The 6209-nt window shown below is 36.1% G+C and overlaps 1 non-coding gene across 1 annotated transcript; it reads left to right on the top strand.

The window, feature by feature from the left end:
• The first annotated feature begins 2982 nt into the window (after positions 1-2982).
• LOC115297283 lies at positions 2983-3089 on the top strand. Its single transcript, XR_003911381.1, has one exon. It is a non-coding gene; the product is annotated as a U6 spliceosomal RNA (small nuclear RNA).
• Positions 3090-6209: the final 3120 nt, after the last annotated feature.

The following is a 6209-nucleotide window of genomic DNA, read 5'->3' as shown; positions in this document are numbered from 1 at the left end:
TCTTACTGTCCACGAAGTGGTTGTTTTTCTACTTGTAGACATGCAGTTGTGTTCTCTTAGTTCTCAGATTGACTTCTCGTGTTTGAGGGACAAGGCAAGCTTAGGGTCCCCTTCTCTGCCATGTTAAATCCTCCAAAAATTTTATTTTTAGGTCTAGTTTAAATTTAGTCACATGTATTAAGTGGCTACTGTACTAGACTGAATAGATCTAAAGGACGCAGACGTGAGACCTGTTATATTTCCGTTTAGCCTTGTCCAGAAAACTGTTCCTGATGTCTCTAGTCAAAAGTAATCTTGTCTTGTGGGGAAGAGCACTGGGTGTTATATGGAAACCAACTTGATAAGAAACTTTAAATAAAAAAAGAAGAAGTAATCTTGCTCCAATAAATAAATAAATAAATAAATAAATAAATAAAATTTTTTTTAAAAAGAGGTAATCTTGTTCCTATCTGTATGTTTCCCATTGCTGCTGTAACAAATTACCCCCGAACTTAGTGGCTTAAAAACACAATGTGCAAGGAGCATAAATTAAGTTCTGAAGGTCTCAAGTTTCTGAAAGTCAGGACTCCAAAGACCCATGAGGCTAAAACCCACACATTGGCAGGATTGTGCTCCTTCTGGAGGCTGTGAATGAATCTTTTTCGGCCTCCAGAAGTCACCTGCATTCTTTGGCTTGTGGGTCCTTCCATCTTCAATGCCAACAGTGTAGCATCTTCAAACCTCTGACCCTGACATTCCTGTATTCCTCTCACTTATAATGACCTTTTTTATTACAGTGTATTAATCTGGGTAATCCAGATAGTCTCCTCACTCAAAATCCAAAATTTAATCTCACCTTCAAAATACATCTTATTATGTAAGGTAACATATTCACAGGTTTGGGGGATTAAGATGTAAGCATTTTAAAGGAACCATTTTTCAGCCCACCATAACACTGTACTTATTCTGCCTGTTTTGTAGTTTCCCATGTGCTTTTCTATGAGTCCTTTTCTATAAGCAGCAAATGGGGCTTGGTATAGTTACTAGGTTAAAACTGTGGCCTTTGCACTAAAGGTTCTCAAAATATATTTGTTGGAATGAGTTGGTTAAGGTTAAAAAAAAGAAGAGAGAGTATTTGATAGGTGCTGACTGAGTGAATAAAGCATCAAGAGGGGTCCTGATGCAGCAAATTAATTTTGAGCATCTGCATGGGTTGAATATTCACCAATTAATCAGCCTATGGAGCAGATTTGGGGGCAGTACTTACCAATCACCAATAAAATATAGACTGAATAATTGTACCCTGCTCTGTACACTTTAGCTCAGTGTGTTTTGGGCCAATAGGAAAGCAATGGGAAGCCAAAACATATCTGCATAATTCTCTAGGAAATAAGAGGAAAAAAGGGTGGAATGAAAATTAATGGCTTTATGTCCGATGAATGCACTCCAAAACCTCACCAGCAAGTTTTGGGTTAATACATTATTTGATAAGGGGAGTTAATGCATAAAAATCTATGATTACTTTATTAAACATTTATATTTAATCAGTGAATAATTTACTGTAGTTTGGTTTTTTTAAAAAGACATTTCAAGATAAAAAATGTCTAGTTTAATTATTTATAAATTAAGCATTTGGTGTAACAGAATGATATTTTTTCCTACGAAAATTTAAACATACACAAACATTGAAAGGATCATGTAATAGACCCCATGAGCCCATCACCCACCTTACACAATGGGCCTCCCATGACCTGCAGTTTTGTTTTAATCTGTACTCTATTCCTCACCCCCTATGCCCACCTCCGCCCCCAGCCCTTATTATTTTCAAGCACATTCTAGAATCATATCATTTTATCCATAAATTTAACCATTCATAAACACATTTGGGCAGATTTGTTCATGAATTTCCTCATATTCATGCCGGCTTCCTGTACACTTTGGCGGCTCCATAATCTTTCCGACATTTACTGTCTTTTCTTTACCTTATGTGGTAAAGAAATGTTGTTCTGAAGGACAAATATAGCAACTAAATATGGAAAGTGCTAAGCTGTCCAGACTTGTTTAATTTTCCTATTGCTTCAATTCATATTTTAGAAAATAGCTTACAAAGAGGAAATACATGAGATGGCAAGTAAAGTTAAAACAATATTTGGATTTTTTGGAGGGGAGAGATAGGGGAGTTCTTAACCACAAGGGAAATATGAGTTAACATGAGTGGAAACCTCCAGGCTCTTCTCTTCTTATTTTAGGAACAAATTCAATAATATTAAGGTAAGACATGTATTACCCAGTTTAAGGGGAGCTTAGAGAATTAGGGGACATTCTAAGGGAAATTTCTTTAAGTGAAGCTCACACTAGAACCGAGAAATAAGATATTGTTGAAGATGAAAGTCTAGCAGAAAATATTAAGCCATATAAAATATGGTTTCATAAAATATAAAAATAGGAAATGTTTCATATTTGGGGGAACTAAAATACTATCTTCTCATATTTGTCTGTATACAGTGATTATACGGGACCTTCTTCAATATATTAAATATATTAACAAAAGTGTGTATTATCAGATTTGGCTGGGCTGAAGGATGATGATAATTTTATTATTTAAAAATTATATGTCATTAATGCTTATGTTATATGCATTTCTATCTTTCTGTGTTTCTTTCTGGCTTTTTTTTTGGTCTTTACCAGGAATCATTCATTATAGATGAGTCACAGTATTTTATCCACAAATATACAAGTTAAATATTTGGAGGAATAAATAAAATCAATTTCTAATTTTTCAAATCCAAATTTAGCATTCTAAAATTTATCAAGCTAAAGTTCCCTGTTGCGCCACTGTTTCTAAAGCAGAAAGTTTCTGTGTGCCTTTTTCATTCATGGATTCAAAGATTTTTAACTGAACAGAATCTATGAAATGATCAAATTCAGTTCCATATTTGGAGCTAGAGGTCTGTGGATCAAATGAATTGCTAAAGGTAATAAAACTAAAAAAGTGCCGGTTCAGTGCTCACGTCAGCAGCACAAATACTAAAACTGGAACTGTACAGAGAAGATTAGCATGGCCCCTGCGTGAGGATTACATACAAATTTGCATTCCATCCAAAAAAAAAAAAGTGCTAGTTCAGAGAAATGTACGCAACTTTCTTGTCTTCCACGTGGGTGACCCCACCTCCCAGATATTACAGAAGATGAAGTTTAAAAATTTTTTATTTTTACTTTTATTTTATTAAACATTTTTACAAGTTTATTTATTTTTGAGACAGATGCAGAGAGTGTGAGCACACATGCGTTGGGTGAGGGCAGAGAGAGAGAGTCCCAAGCAGGCTTTACACGGTCAGCATGAGCCCTGTGAGGGGCTTGAACCCATAAACTGAGATCATGACCTGAGCCAAAACCAAGAGTTGGCTGCTTAACTGACTGAGCCACCCAAGTGCACCAAAGATGGTTATTTTTATCTCCAATGGCAAATGAAGAAAACTATTTTATTCTTTTATTTATGATGGTATAGAAATCTGTACTTTAATAATATGACCTTGAGTACCAGTTGTTTCAAGGAGTTATGTGATTTTTAAGGTTTCTTCAAGCTCTATGATGATGAATTTTTTTAAAAAAAATTTATTTTGGGGGAGTTCCTGGGTGACTCAATCAGTTAAGTGACTTCAGCTCAGGTCGTGATCTCACAGTTCATGGGCTCTAGCCCCACATCAGGCTCTGTGCTGACAGCTTGGAGACTAGAGCCTGCTTCAGATTCTGTGTTTCCCTCTCTCTCTCTACCCCTCCTCAGCTTGTGCTCTCTCTCTCTGAAAAATGAAAAAACATTTTAAAAAATTTTTATTTTTTTATTTTTGAGAGAGAGAGAAGGGGGGCAGAGGTAGAGAGAGAATCTTAAGCCCTGAGCATGGAGCCTGACATGGGGCTTGGTCTCACTTCCCTGGGATCATGACCTGAACTGAGATCAAGAGTCGGTCGCTCAACTGACTGAGCTGCCCAGGTGCCCCAAAGGTGATGAATTTCTAAGAAGAGGTTCTGGTTTCAATTTTTAAAATTGAATACCATCTTTATGCATAAACTACTGTTATAGAACTATACCAAATATTCCCAAAAGAGCAAATATAAATGCAAAGATGAAAGGGCTAGTAGTCTGCTTCTAGTCTCTGTCGTTGATATCAATGAACTGATGTTATGTTCATATATGTGCTGAAGCAAAAGAATTCTAATAACAGCAACCTCCCCACATCCTCAACTTCTCCAAAGACTTCCTTTACCTCCTTTCCTTAATTAAAACTTGGTTCTACCTTGAATTATATCACTACATACCAACCCACTAGACTCAGGGTGAAGGGTGGAATGGTATCCCTCATTCTCCATTACTATTTTCAGAATATTTCTCCTTCTACCTTAGACCATATATCCAGCTTCCAAATGCACATACGGGTTTTCAACAAGCATAACAAAACCAACTGCTTTTAACTCTCATCCCTCAGCCCTCCCACTGCCCAGTCTATCCCATGTCCTGTGCTCGCTCTCCCACAGAAAGACGCCCTAAGTTTATAACTCCCCAAGACAGACACCTGGGAACAACACTTGACCCCTCTCTACCTCACTAAATTAAAATTAAATTGAATAATACTTGACTAAATTAAAAGTCAATTCCTGTTGACACTACTGGTTAAATACATCTCCAGAACAGTTTGCTGCTCTCCAAACCTGTGGACTTGCTTTGTTCTACTCACCATCATCTCTTTCATGAATTGTGGCCACAGCTCTTTTGCCATTAGACTTGGCCCCTTCTAATCTGTCTGGGCTTGATAACAACCATGTGCAAGGTATTTTTTCCTTTTAGCATTCATATTGCTTCCATAATATAAAATAAATGTCATGAAAACCAAAAAATTATCTCATACTAATATAACTCTTGGGTATTTTAGCCAGATATCCTTACTCTTTGCTAGGATGTCACTTATTTCCATTTGCTCCTTTGGCAGGTCTGAAGATAGGTGTACCCCTGAAGAATATTCAATGTAGAATTGAGGCCTAACCGAGGGTAAAATAATAGAAGGCCCTCAACTTTTAAACCCTAACTATGACATTATGTTCAGCAGTTCAACGGACATATTCTGAGTCATTATAATGGCATTTAGAGGCCATCAGTCTACAGTGTTGTGACCTTTTGAGAACCATAACTTCATTGTGTATAACTTGTTCCTATTTTACAAAATCTCATTTTATCATCATTATAAATCATGTTTGTTTTTTGAGGGCTGAAATTTTCAGGTTGCCATAAATAAAATACTAAGTTATCCTTTGGAGTTATACCAACCAATTGCCCATGAAGTCAAATAAACAGAAATTACAGTCAATGAAAGAACATAGTAAATATCTTAACTATTCCTGACCACTCTTTTCCAATATTAGAATTATTCAACAATAAGACAGAGTATTAAGCAAAGTAAAAATATGTATGTTGGCTCACATACAGGGACCTGCCCATCTTTTTAAGGCCAGATGGCTACTAACCAAGTTTTAAGGTCAGTGGAAAGTAATCTCAAGTTTCACCTGATTTAGGCTGAAGAGGATAAACAAAAAATGAATAACTAGAAGGAAATTCTGAGACATGAAGATTTTGGAGGGAATTGACTGAGATGACTTTGAAGGGTAGAGAATTATTGAAAGTAGCTCTCACTTGTACAAGGTTTTATTCATTCTGCAAAGCTCAGGTTCACTGTAAACTTGACCTGTTACTCAGGCATTTTTCTATCCATGTATATTATCGTTTTGACTTGTTTTTTAATGCCTCCCCTCTCTTTAAAAATTATAAATTAGAAAATATCTGAGATCCATATTGGATTTCTATGGGAGATTAGCAATTTAATGTAGCAGTAGGCTGTATTATAAAGCTACAACAAGAGTTCTGTTGACTGTGACAATTCAAGAAATGAGTACATGGTCAAAGGGGTCTTAGATATCTCATGGATGGTAATAGCCTAGATTGAGGCTTCTTCAGATTGCTAGATAAGTCAGTGACCAAGAATCTGAGGATAGTAGTTTTGGACACCTATCCTCACTTTGATAAAATGTGTCATACTTTCATTCCTGTAATGTGTTTCATGTACTTAATGCCTGTGGAAAAGCATTTCTCAAGTGCTCTATGGATACTTATGAATTATTTTTGTGAGGATAAAATGTAAAAGTAGTTTATTGTTCTAGAGGGCTCTTCTTGGTGGTTAGTA

This window comes from Suricata suricatta, chromosome 7, assembly GCF_006229205.1.
Source record: "Suricata suricatta isolate VVHF042 chromosome 7, meerkat_22Aug2017_6uvM2_HiC, whole genome shotgun sequence".
Taxonomy (NCBI): domain Eukaryota; kingdom Metazoa; phylum Chordata; class Mammalia; order Carnivora; family Herpestidae; genus Suricata; species Suricata suricatta.
Note: the sequence above shows the minus strand (reverse complement) of the source record. Positions and strands in the feature narration are given on the sequence as shown.